The sequence below is a fragment of the Mercenaria mercenaria genome, chromosome 4 (assembly GCF_021730395.1).
Source record: "Mercenaria mercenaria strain notata chromosome 4, MADL_Memer_1, whole genome shotgun sequence".
NCBI lineage: Eukaryota > Metazoa > Mollusca > Bivalvia > Venerida > Veneridae > Mercenaria > Mercenaria mercenaria.
This window is the reverse complement of record NC_069364.1, coordinates 47,495,172-47,509,531: the sequence shown is the minus strand read 5'-3', so window position 1 is coordinate 47,509,531 and position 14,360 is coordinate 47,495,172. Positions and strand designations below refer to the sequence as shown.

General features: G+C 32.9%; 1 long non-coding RNA gene across 1 annotated transcript; it reads right to left on the bottom strand.

Annotated features, from left to right (window-relative positions):
* Window positions 1-1,460: 1,460 nt before the first annotated feature.
* LOC123551601 (uncharacterized) lies at window positions 1,461-14,104 on the bottom strand. Its single transcript, XR_006686442.2, has 3 exons — window positions 13,501-14,104; window positions 9,052-9,237; window positions 1,461-3,231 (listed from the first exon to the last, which is right to left on the bottom strand). It is a non-coding gene; the product is annotated as an uncharacterized LOC123551601 (long non-coding RNA).
* Window positions 14,105-14,360: the final 256 nt, after the last annotated feature.

The following is a 14,360-nucleotide window of genomic DNA, read 5'->3' as shown; positions in this document are numbered from 1 at the left end:
CGTTTAAAACTTCACTTCTTACGACAAAAAGGCCTTTCTGGTATAATCAATACCGCCTGAGGACACAAATATGCCGTAGAAGTTAAAGTCTGAACAAAATCTCAAAGTTTCTCAAAATCAGTTGATAACTTCATACTTCCAGGTTCAATTCAATGTATTTAGTTAAAATCATTAGCCAAACAAAACGTCATTATTCTTATACTTATTGATAGTGTTTCGCATCAAATTTAGTCCAATTATACATATAGATAATCGAATAACTTAATAAGCAGAAATCCTGAAACTAAGCTTTTTATTTCACATAGTAATGAAGCGAAGTCTAGGCTTACTTGATATTAGATGGAAAACTTTAGTAGCAACGTCTGATATAAATAAAATACACGCATATCGGTGACGTTTTACCCCAAATATACATGAGAGACGTTGAAGGGGAAGGCGAAGGTTGAAATCTCAAACTCTCTAATGTTTGTGCAGTAACGTCGTATATTGAAAAACGATATTTTCGCTCGAACAGGTACACAAGAATCCAAACAAAAAGCGTCATGCACACATAACACCGTTTTAATACATGCTTACGTTTATTCAGTTCGTATTATACATTACCCTGCTTGAGTGCATCAGCTGTAGATACGGGATTTTACTGCCATGGTTTGATGAATCATATCACTTACATCTTGCGTAAAACATTGCTTATAAAACCGGATGAGTTTCGCACTAAGTTTATTAAAAAGAAAACAAAATCCAGTAAAAACTGTGGCGAGCATTATAGCAGTCATCATTTTTAGTATAAACAATACCAAATACACTTTTCATCAAACAAGGTTGTGGCGTTCAAGATGTTATATGTTTTGTATGTGGTCAGATTCGAGGATTTAGTGTTGTCTTATTGTACTTTATTCTCAATTGTGCGGCAAACAGGAGACTTAGTTCGGTCAACACGTATCTGAATACAATACCAAAAGCTATTTATAGGTTACTGTAGAGATTGCAGGTATAGGGATAATATGTCGAATTTGGACACAATATGTCTTTCAATTCACAGCACAATACACCGACTAAACTAAATATTGTGTGTACATCACAAACTGCAAATCAAAGGTGGGTACATTGTGTAGATTAATGTCTTGCTCAGTTAAAGTTGTGTCTTTTCCTTTTCTTCCCAAACTTTTCAGTTAATTGTTTTGGTACTTTTGATACTCTTCATTGATTAAACATGTTAAACACCACCTTTTAATTGTTTATTTTAGATAAAAGTACCGTTTGCAACAGTTCTTCAGTTAAGTAGGCGGACAGTTCCTGGATGTAGCTACTCGTAATGTCGTCGTTGCGACAAACGCTCTGTCTTCTATGTCTTAGATGGCTCATCGAAGCAGTCCATAATTTCGTTGGCTTAGGAACGCGTAGCTTTTCTATTTCATCAAGAAGGATTAAGAAATGACATGGCATATAAATGTTTGTTTGAACTCAATACAAAACCTAGTGAAGGTGATGTTGTAATCATTTGTCAGTAAACGCTGCTGAAGGATATTGTCTCTCTGCGACAAGACATGTGGGCAAATGCAAACTGACGAAAGTCAACGGGGAGAGTCTATTTTACTGGCACAATATCCGTCTTTTTTCAGGTTTGCTCAATGAATCTCAAAGATAGATACCTTTACTTTGATTTAAACGTATTTGCGAATATTTTAGACATGTATTTCTATGTAATTTCAAAAGGACGTCTGTTTATTGCTCTTCAAAACAAATCCGCTTCAGAAATGTTTTTGCCATGGTACGAGGCATTTTTGCCTCCATCTAACATTTACTAGTTTAAACAAAACCAATTACTATGTATATGTATATGTATGTCCTTCATGAACTTGAAATAAAGTTAATATTGTAAATTTTAATCCTATAAAAGTGTTTTTATAACATTGATACATGTTAAAATTTGTTGTTTCGAGCAAAGTGGATTTTTTAAAATTATTTTTGTTTTCTCTTACCCGACCAGCTCATGCAGAAACAACACTTCTTTATCACAGGAAAGAAAAACATATCCAAAATCGAAATTTTGATAATCAATACTTGTGATAAACCGCATGTTTTCTGTATTAAAAATGATTTTACCAAAACTTTTTATATTTCTTTTTTCTAACAAGACAAAATAATGTAAAATCACGTAATTCCGTTGACTTTTTATTTCGATATTTTACTGAAACAGCTATGTCGTAGGAACTTACATATGATAATTCTGGATATTGCTCTGAACTATATTACGTGGATTTTCACAGCCACAAAATCTACAAAACATCTTTTATGAATATCAGTGTAATATAGTTACTTTATATAACCTAGAATATCTATCAGCAGAATGGCACGCTATGCATGCATATTTTATAAATGCACAGGCAATATGTTATGAAAATGTCAACAAATAATCATTCAAACCATGACACTTGTTTGCTTTTCAGCTAGTTTGTAAGTTTTCAAAGTGACATAATTCACGTACTTACAATATATAGTAATGCGTGTGTTGAAAATGTCATGAACATTACTTACCAACAACGTGTTTTTCTATGCGATTATTACAAATGTAGTTCAAAAGAGTTTCAACCATAGCTGATACCAACATTTTGTTTGGATGTAAATTCATATTTTTTACTGCAGTTGTTGCATCCCTGTTATTCAGGGGTATTATTTTTTTGTTGCTGGAGCCCAAGTAACACTTCACGTATGATGAAAGTATATAAAAAGCCAATATAATCTGGCTGCCTTATTGTCCAAGTTTCACATCTCTCGTGTCGATGTGTATGGGGCAATTTTATAAAAAATCTAAATACACAATTTTTTTTATCACTTGTTCCAAATATCGCCGTACTGAGAGCATATTGGCAATGAAAAACTTTATACTTTGAAGCTGGATATGTGCATACAAATGAATAACTAAAATACGTTTGCCTACAGTATTTGAACAGTTCAGTTGATCAGGCAATGTGTTGGCAAAAGTACTGTTTATACTGGAATCCTTACCTGCAGCTGCCGGAATGTTATGAGGTATATAAATCAACAATAAATTGTATTGTTTGCAAAAAGCTCTGATCCTTTTAAAAAAGCCATGACCTTCACGATATACAGTTTTACATCCTAAGATAGTATGAGAATGAAAATAATCAAACCACTGGAGTAGTGTTGAGACACCCCAAAAGTACAAAACAGTGTTGCGAAGACAATCTCCCACGCTTTTAAGCTCTCCTAAAATGAAGAAAAAAAAATATAAAAAAACATTATATGTTCCAAATGCTTTTATTAATAACATCTGTATATAATTTTGAATATATCGCATTGTCTTTCAGACAGTACGAAAGTAACTTTTTGAAGTCAATGAAATGCTTAATTATTTTATCGACCATGTATAGATCATCTTGCATACGATTAAAAAGTAACATGATTAATTTTACTATTCCTTTTGTGCATTTCAACTTCATACAAAATTCTGGTAAGTATGTAAAGGTATTTCATAGTTGGATACTACAAAAATATCTTAGATGGCTGCAGTGTCTGTATGACACACAAGTACCCGTACTACTTACTTTCCTATTATCCATCTCGTTACATTTAAAACTACCATTTCATATACCTAAACATTTAAAAAGATAAAGTGTAAGGGTAGATTTCCCGGACACATAGCACCCCAAATACAGTCATAGAGCCATGCATCGCAAAGTAGGCCCACAACAAAAAGCTGTAACAGAAAAATATTGTAGACGGGTTGCTTCAAAAAATCCGAACAATAAGTACATTATAAATATAATTATGCAAAATACAAGAAAATGGGGATGGAGTGGTAAGAGGTAGATACAAGGGTCGGATGAAGGGGGAAGTAGGAGCAAGAATGACTATTCAACAGGGAATATTCAAGCAAGAGATACGAAGATTGGCACTCATTTATCTGAGTCTGCCCTACTGCACAAATATTTTAAACTTTTTATCTGCATTAGAAGTATATTGATAATGTAGTTTTGTTGAAAGAATACAAGTACCGTTTAGGAACATTTTACTTAATCGCTAATGTCTTTTTGGAAACATCTTAGCTTATTTCATAAAGTCCTGATTTTTTCATTACATGCAAAGGAACTGTGCCTTATTATTTATACTTAATGTTTAATATTCTGCTAATGTAAACACATATACAATTAGTAAAGGGCCAATAATGTTTACCATGCACCACTTAGACTTTTTTCATAGGTATGAAATTGTTTTGCAAGACCAACTCTTTCAAAATAAAAAAAAATGTTCCCATGAAAAGATCTTTTTCAACTATATATGATTTCACTGTTTCCACGGCAACCTTTTATTTTTGGAAAGGACAACCATATAGATGATAATCAGTCATTGTTTGGTCAGTTTTGGTTATAAAACAATAAAATTTGTATTTAAATGAAGCTGATACATTTAGATAGCAGCACTTTTATGGTATTTAGTTAAATACATATTCATTAATATTAATGAGAATGTTACAGAATGGCATTTTCTAAGTTTCAAATCAATTTGAATTACAGATCAGTTTTGATCTGGTCTTAAAGTCTCTCAGTGTTTTCTAAAATATTACTTTTTAATCTTATTGTATTAATTTGCTGCAAACTAAGTGTGCTTAGCTAGTTTGCATATAATGAGCCGTAGTGCCACAAACAACGAATAAAATTCTGAAACAACTTAAACTGGATAAAATGATATAATTAAATGAAATAATGAATTTTATTTGATCTGCAATGTTCACTGTCATAGCGCTATCACTTAATTGAAGGGGGATAATAAGGTAACATACATCACACAATGTTACGTTACCATTTCAACAACCTTGTTTTATTGCAATAATGATATATATTCAGAAAATATTCCAGAAACATTATCAGAATCATAAACCGAATTAATATCAGTTATTCTGTGTTAAAAGAATACAATATACTTCTTTGCTTGTCAGATAGTGATATTTTTCCGCTGTAAAATACGTTACCACTGCGCTTTTAAAATGTATTTAAGAAGAAACTGAAGCCATAATTGTCACTGATTTATCTAAAACTGTTAGGGGTAAGTTTCAATCTATTTTCTTCTGTTATTTCAGAAATTACCTGAGATATATATTACATCATCCATGTAACTATAATTTTAGATGGAATTTCTATAAAACACTTAATAATGTCAGTCTGTGCATTCATATAAAACTGAGTAGTACCGGTACAGAATCCAAGGACACTGGTTAGGTTAACTGCCTAACATTACATGACTGAATTTCAGTTGCAATGCCATGCTTAACCAAATCTCTGTTTGTTTGTATTTATGTATCAATAACTTGGGACAGTAGAACACTTGCTATATTGTTAAAACGTTTCTATATGTCCAATGTTTTTCCTTTTTGTATTTGGACTGAAAATGTAAAGCGCCAATGTTTGATTAATTTTACTGTGTTTCCTTATCTATCAAAAAGAAAAACAGAGCCTTAAGGAAATGAAAACTGAAATTGTCTAGTCTGGGTTAGTTGAAAGACTTGTTCAAGTCACAGTTGATTTATGTGATATGGGCAGTTATTACGAATGTTAATATGTCATATACATGTATATACCTGTCCTAATGTATTATACTGTGCGTGATATTATATAATTTATTAACGAAGCATTCATAAATATGAATGTAACATTGGTAGTGTAATATGCCGGTACGACAGTCGTAATTTTACACTTACCTTGTGCTTTACCCATTGCTGTCAAATTTCACTGGTTTATGAGACATAAATAGAAATAACAACGGTAACGCGACAATAATATACCAGTCCCAATATGTTTCACAAAGGTGCCGGAGTAGAATGATTATCACACTGGCGTTACCAGGTCCACGGTTTATATATGTTTTTGTTTTGACATGCAAACATGCTTATTCTTTGTATATACTTACAAAAAATGCATAGCGATACTTCAAAGATAGCTTTTTCAAACTGATATGATTTTATTTCACTTTTGTGCTCTAGAAATGTAAATACATTGAGTTTTAAAGGTTAAATCAACAAGAGTAACACAAAATGTTTGATGTTGTTTACTTAGAGTTGCTAATTAGCAAAATCATCTATAAAGAAACCCGCGGTTCCCTTCCTGGGGCCACTATCTCGAAGGTACCTTAAGTCCTAAGATGTTCGTAAAGGGTTCGTAAGGCATTCGTGGCAGATATTTTCTCTCTCGAAAGCCTCGTTATTTACGACACTTCGCAAATGTCCTCGTAAGTTATGGCTGAAAAATCCACCCCTTAGCGTTCTCGTAGCGTAAAAAACTTTTATTTTTCGGCCTATCTGAACATGAATCTGTCTGTTTGGTATTGTACCACGCTGAAACTAGCGGAATTATATTTGTTGAAGTTGTCTTTCCATCCAATCATGTCAACGAACATGAATTTATTTCGTATTGATGGATAAATTTAGTGCTTTTAATATGTTTTTATAGATGAAAACGCACATGTCTTGTGCCCCAACAACAGAGTTGAGGGAGCATATAGATTTACTACTGTGCGTTCTGTCATCCGTCCGTCTGTGGGTAATTCCATTGGAATTTTGTGACGCGCCTAGCTCAAAAAGTATTTGATATGAACAGATGAAACTTTGCATGAGTCTTTATCATGATATTAACTTACGCATCTCCTATTTTTGGTATTGTTTTGCATCATATTTCCAAAGTTATGGCCCCTGAAATAGTAAAAAACGCACGTTTTCATCGTGTAACCCTCCTCCCCAAAAAGTGTTTCATATAAATGAAACCTTGCCTGAGTCTTAAAAAAATATCATGATATGAAATTGTGCACCTCCTATTACTGTTGTCTGTCTTCGCCCTCTATTTCCAGAGTTACGACCCCTGAGAGATGAAAATACACACTCTCACCTTGTGACGCGCCTAGTTCAAAAGGTATTTCATATAATTTCTTTTACCACAGTTACTGCTGTATATATTCACCGGCCGATTCTACTGGAAAAAAATGCATACATTATAAAGCTTTAGAGCAGTACGAAACATGTTGCGTTTATATTCAGATACACATGTGGTTGAAATTCTCTATCATAGAATTCCTGTTCCTGGAATCTTAGACTGTAATAAGTGGTGAGACTGAATTATTTTCCATCACTGTTTTCTGAACTGACCGATAATGAAAGGAATTGCATTGTGAAAGACTACATATGTATAGTTACAAAGAACCACTTCTGTCTGATCAACATGAACTTATTTTTGACGGTAAATATTTCACAAGAAGGTCGCCTCCTGAGAAAGAGACAAGATTAAAAACAGGCTGAAACGTCTATATAGATTAAAAATTTATAGAGAATATTACATGAATGTCTTACAAGAGTGTCTTTTCATATTGAATTTATTAGACGAGTTGAATAAAATGATGAAATGCGAGGCTCTGCCGAGCATTGTATCAATTTTATTTAACAAGTCAAATGAAATCAATGTGAAAAGTCACAAATGAAATATTCTTTTTATCACAGATTAGCTTTTCCTGTCGAAACTTTAAAATTTCTTCTTTCTTTAACTATTATAAACAAGTCAACTTGACCAACGTCTCCTATACTATAAAGGACTAGGACGTCAAAGCTTTATTAAACTAATGTATTATCATTTTTAAGTAATGGCTTTATAATACTCATGCGATGTCAAACATGTGATAAATTGATTTTTAAAATAGAACGCTACACGCAGATCCCAGCTCTGCTAGCATAATACATAGGACACACAAGATCTCAAAGTAGTTCGAATACATGGTGAGGCGTCCTTGTTCTCCGTGATTATTGGCTAAAAGACAATATATCTAAAGTCATTCATTCTCCACCTCTGACTTATGAGGGGGAGTTGCCAGGCATTTGTGAAGAATAGCTTAAAACATGCAAGGAACCCATGGATACTAATGCAGTTAACTGACTTATTTCATCACAGAAAAAGGCAAAAGTTTGACATTGTTTATTATGAACTCAAACAGTGGTTTTTGCCTTATCGGTAAAGTAGATTGTTTTACAATGCAGATGTTGGGTATTTTAACATTCCTTACAAAGCTTGGTATATGTGACCAAAATTTTAGAGTTTAAGTTGAGCGTAAAATTAATAGGCATCTCTAACATTGTAGAAGTCATCGCTGAATAAATATTAGACAATTCCTATTTTGTTTTATTACGGAATGAAAATGTAAATACTTTCTAGTAAGCATTATACCGTTGCAAGTGATAAAATTCACTTTATATGGACATATTTCCCGTAATGTTTAGCAACGGACAGCTTGTGGGCTATCAGATACACGTGCAGTTAGTTGAAAATTACGTCACTAAATGGCTTATCCACGACTTACGATATCGTAACTAACTAACAATACCTTAAGTTACGAAACCTTTACGAGAGCGTTAAGAGGTGTTTGGAGACAGCTGAATAACGCTACATTAGTCTTACCTTAGGTTTATCGTAAATCATACCTTAACTTACGATACAAACAAGTTTTCGAGATAGTGGCCTCTGACTTGCACACAACACACTGTCCATAACCTACTGTATTTATTACAATAAAATTTAAAAAAATGAAATCATTTAAAAAAATTTCAAAAAAGTATTTTCAAAAACTTATTGTTCACATCATGATCAACAATTAGGTGGTTAGGTTTGCCGTCTTATCGGTAAAATAATCCCTCTTGGAAACGCTTGCTGGGCATTATTGATTTTATATCTGGTTGAAATGTTTCAATAGAAACAAAGAAGGATTTTTTTTGTAACAAATATTGTTTTCATTAGAATGAACCCACAATATGTATTATCCTATTGAAGTGTTCGTAATTCTTTTCCCTTTACAAAGATATAAAATAAAGTATAGTCGTATAAATGAATGATAGTTTGATGATAATGTAAAGAGGTATGACGGCACGGTAACACAACTGAATAAAACCTGACGTTCTGCTATGCTATAATTTTTGTTTACAAAAGAACATTTGAACTATGTCTCTTACATGCTCCTTTTATTTGATCACAGTATGCATATAAAACAATCAGATATTACCTTTACAATGCCGTAGTATCCATGTTCCATTGTAAAAATACCCTGTTGAGTTTTTCAAAAATCCACAGTTTTTTTCTACTATATTTTGTACATGGTATAGTTTGTAAATCAAACGCTGCTTGCTGTTTACTTCTAGAAGTTGGAAAAATTGTAATAACTATTATCTTCCCAATGGTAAATAGTTTCCTAAAACGAAAATATAATGTTTCTTTTTTACTTACTCTTATTTTGTTGAAATAAGTTTTGAGCCTGTCAAACTGGACAGCAAATTCCTTCTCGTTTTTCGTTTTGCAAATATTGATAAGCCACCTCATCTTTTTTTTTTGAAAAAAAGATGTAAGCAAACAAGTTTTTTGTTTTGTTTGTTTTGGGTTTAACGCCCTTTTTCAACAGTATTTCAGTCATGTAACGGCGGGCAGTTAACCTAACCAGTGTTCCTGGATTATGTACCAATACAAACCTGTTCTCCGCAAGTAACTGCCAAATTCTCCACATGAATCAGAGGTGGAGGACTAATGATTTCAGACACAATGTCGTTTATCAAATAGTCACGGAGAACATACGCCTAGCCCGAGGATCGAACTCACGACCCCGCGATCCGTAGACCAACACTCTACCTACTGAGCTAAGCGGGCGGGCTAAGCAAACAAGTTAAATATCCGTTAAGCAAACAAGTTAAATATCCGTTCATTGATACTTTTAAAGCTGCTACGGCATTTTGAAATTACATGATATTTGTTTATAGTTGTTTATATATCCCAGTGGAGATAATGAAGCGTGGTACTTTTTTTTCTGCTTCACAGATTTATGCCACCACACACTTAAGTTTGATACATTTAAAGCTGCTACGGCATTTTGATCCGATTTTAGTTGTTGATATACATCTCATTCTGTATTTATGATATTATTCTATTCAATTTTACATTTGATTATCATTTAAGAATTATACAGGAGAACTTTGAACAAACAAAGGGTGTTGAGAAAAATATAATTTATACCAATTTAGAACGTTTCAGTTAATCGTTCATGATATATTAAGTTAAGAGAGTAGTTTGCCAATAATTTTCTCAATTTCGGGGAACAAACCATTATTTGTTCACGAACCGTTCAGGAATCGGTAATCGTGTGCAAAACCGATAAAAGTGTAAACGAAAACTCGTCTCTAGTTCCGCATGCACATTTTTAAACGAGAACCGCAAAATGAATGTCCATTGCCCTTTGCAGCGAGAAAATGTAATTTCTCAAATTCATTAACTAATATATAAAACTTATGTTCAATTTTTTTTTTCGATTCACATGGGGTAGCATGCTTATTTTGCTAAAATTGAGGGGAAGCAGATTATATGGAAATTATCTGCTTTAAATGCTTGAATTAATATGTTTTGTTTGCCCCTCTTCCATATTTGATTTGTGTTGTGCGAGTTAAAATTATGAAGATAAGACCAAACTACAATAAATTCTTGCCCAACTACAGTAATGTTTATGTGTTTTGATGCCCAAAGACATTGATCTTTATCCCCCTTAAAAGTAGTAATACAATATAAGAAATTTTCGACTGTAATATTACAGTAATGTGTATTGAGTTTTCGACACAAAAATACCGTTATTGAAGTGTTTATATATTCATAAAAACATACTACATTGTCTTATTTTGTATTAAGTTATTCTCATAATCCATAAAATATGATCATTGATTTGACAACTATATAATTAATCCGTTGATAATGCTTCTAATAGAAAACTATTAGTCTACAGCCGGAGATCCAATACATAGTTTTCTCTTTATCATATCTAAAACTCCAGTAAACCAATATATTTTCAAATGATATATAATTATGTGTATTAAATAATCACAAATGAAATGCATACAGATCCTGCAGCCGAAGAAGTAGCTTTAATCTTTATTGTTTTACTGAGATAGAAACTGAATAAATTGATTAAACGCCTATTTTTTATACAATTATAAATTCAATGGCGTTGTACATAATAATAATTATTTTTACTATAACAATATTAATAGTGACAATATTAATAATAATAATAACAGCCTTATTGTAACAAATATTCAGGACCGCGCCTCTCCCTTTGAGGTCCGTCATTTTACCCCTATTGCGAATAACAGTGCTTAAGACACCTATGGTAAGCCCAGACGAGCTGCATATAGAGGTTCAAAACTCTCCCACTCCCTCGGAAATGGTGCCATCATATACTATTTAAGAAAAAATACTACACACTACCCATACACATTGGGCCTTACCAACAAGTGCGTTTATTCAAACAAACCTTGGAAATATATATGTTGAAATGCAAAAACCTTTTACAAAAATTTAAGAATTGTCACCTGCTGTTTTCGCATAATAAATAGTTATCAAAAAAAAAATAAAAAATAAATAAATAAATAAATAAAACAATGCCGCGAAATATCTGAGATACAGTGTCTTAAGATTTTCTTGAATGCATCAAGTGATTAACTTTTGCTAGTCCTAATGGCAGTTCATTCCAAAGTTTTGGACCATTAGTACAGAAACTTCTATCATTGAATGTTTTGCACTTGTTGTATGGAACAACATAACGACATTAAGAATTTTCAGACGACCTCAAACCTTGTCAACGAGGAATATACCCTGTAAGCAATTCTGTTAGATACAGAGTTGCTCTGCTAGTTTGATAGCTATACATAAAAGAAAGTATCTTGAACTCAGTTCATGCTTTAACCATTGTGAGTGGTACAACGCTTGTTTAGAACTGTCAAATTTCCTCTTGTTTAGGGCAGGATTTGCTTTATTACATTATAATCGAGTTTGCATCACCTTAATGTAAAAAATCAAATATCTTATCTAAGATTTAAAAGATATTGACAAAATAAATAAAATTTTACATTAAACGAAACAAACTATAGTACCCGGCCCTACGGGCCTATATGTCACCTATAAGGATATGAACAAATGTCAGAGCGTACGTTTACATGTCTAAATAACATTTCCATTTGATGAAATGATATGGCTAAACATTTATGACATACAATTCTAAGTCATCATATATGTATTTAAAATCACAATTTATTTTAGATATACTATTACCGATTAGAGCTAATTTATATGAGAGATAAGAGATTACTGTTTACGTACTTTACGGGTACGAGTCAAATCATAACAATATATTATAACATAACAACCATAAAGAATACATTATGTTTCTCAGCACGGTTTTGGCAAACAAAGATCTCTCCAATTTGTTTGAATAATAAAGTGTACGTAATCCTTGCTTTTGGATTCTTACTTAAATGTTCTGTCTGTCCATAACTTCAAGACTGTTTGAATATATATAAGCGTATTCCAAAACCTCAATGGAACGCCAACGTCGGTATATGACTAGGACCTTGCAATTCAAGAAAGGACACCAAACCACAACTTTACACGTTATCGATGCACTGAAGTGTGTTGCACAGGAGTTTTGGAGATTTTCATAAACACGAACCCCAAAATCTTTAAGAGGGCGTATCATTTCTATGGTGCTACTCAGAGCCCACACGGTGCTTTTTGAAAGTTTCTCACAAATATATTAGATTTTTTCTCGTTAAAAATAACTCCTATGTATGAATTCTGTTCCATAGTCTCTACATCTTAAACGCCTATTTTTGTTGGGGACCTCCTTGGCTGAGAGATTAAGTTCGCTGACTTCAGAACACTTGTCCCTCACCGAAGTGGGTTCAAGCCTCACTCAGGGTATTAAATCAATAATCTGAGAGAGCAAAGCAGTTGACTTACGGAATGTCGGTGGTTCTTCTCTTAAAAGCCCGCTCGTAATACATTATTTCACGGAAGGGCACATCATTTTTCTCCACCTTCAAAGCTGGAAAGTCACTATATCACATATAATTGCGTCGGTGCGACGTTAACCCAAAAGCAAAAAATATAAAATTTAATCATATTAATTCGCGGACTTTTCTGAAGGGAACGCATTTTGACCTACTGGCATTTATGAGTATGTATACTTGCATATATTTTGCTATCTTAAGGATTTTAGTCTAAAGTGTTCTGATCGTGTTTAAGATAAACAAATTAATGAAATAGACACCCTATACCTTAAATTCCAATTTATTATTTAGAATCTCTGTACTAACAATACAAACCAGAACATTAACCTATTAAGAAGGCTTTCATCAATAACGTATCCTTGGAACTTGTAACTCATTCGTAAGTCATCCGTCGTATCCGTTCAGAAATCGGCATCGGTGGGTAAGGGTGCAAAGTTTTCAACATTCTCAAAATTTTGCCACGGAAAATATATCCGTAATAGTTCTGAAAAGATCTTAACAATTCTTAAAAGATCGAAACAGGAAGACAATCACTATGGTCAAAAATACAAGCTATTATGGTTTTATTCCGGTTCTAATAAGGTAAATTAAGGTTCTGGTACGACTGAAACAAATTAACAATTCGAAAAAACCTTTTTCCGTTACACATCCAGAGCAATCAGAAGATGGGAATCCAGAACACACCCGCAAGCCAATCAGGGGCAGTATGATTCCAGCTTTACATTTATTTTGTAAATCCATTAAACATTTGAAATTCAGTTGTCCCAAAGCAAACACTATGATTTTCTTACACTGTACGACAAACGAAGCATCAAATAAATATCATTGTTGGAAATATTACATTGCATATAGATGAACGACATATCGGAGAATTAACGAGTTTGAATATTTTGAAAGTACATGCTTGTCAAACGTTTACCTGTTGGCTAAGTGAAGTTCACATTTGTTCAGATTTGTGACATATCCAATCCAGTTGTGTTTGTAAAATGACAAATCAGAACAAGACAAGTTTCTGTAACGTGGTTTTACACAAAACCACGGCATCGTGTTATTCCAATAAGACAAATTACACAGGCTAGAATATTCAGTATCATCTCTCAATGTTCGTCAGAACTACATTTCGTCGACTCAGAAATATTATAGCGTGTAAATATTGTTCTTGCATCTCTGAAATGCTAAATAATGAAAATAACAAGAAGGAGCGTGTTACAAAAAAAAGCGAACATTTTATTTTTCTTTACGCCAGCGCATTAAACACAACATAAATATAATTACTATGCAATATAAAACACTTCACGGTGTCAAGTCATTCTATATCAAGTCATTTGTTAATTGGAATTATCAGTTGACTAATATTACCAAGGTTGAAAAATAGACTATTACGTTTACTAGGTCATCAAAATCAAACATATTTGGATAGTTTCAATGTCATATTACAATTCGTTACATAACCTTTTTGTAACACTAATATACCACCCGAGTCGTTTTCGCT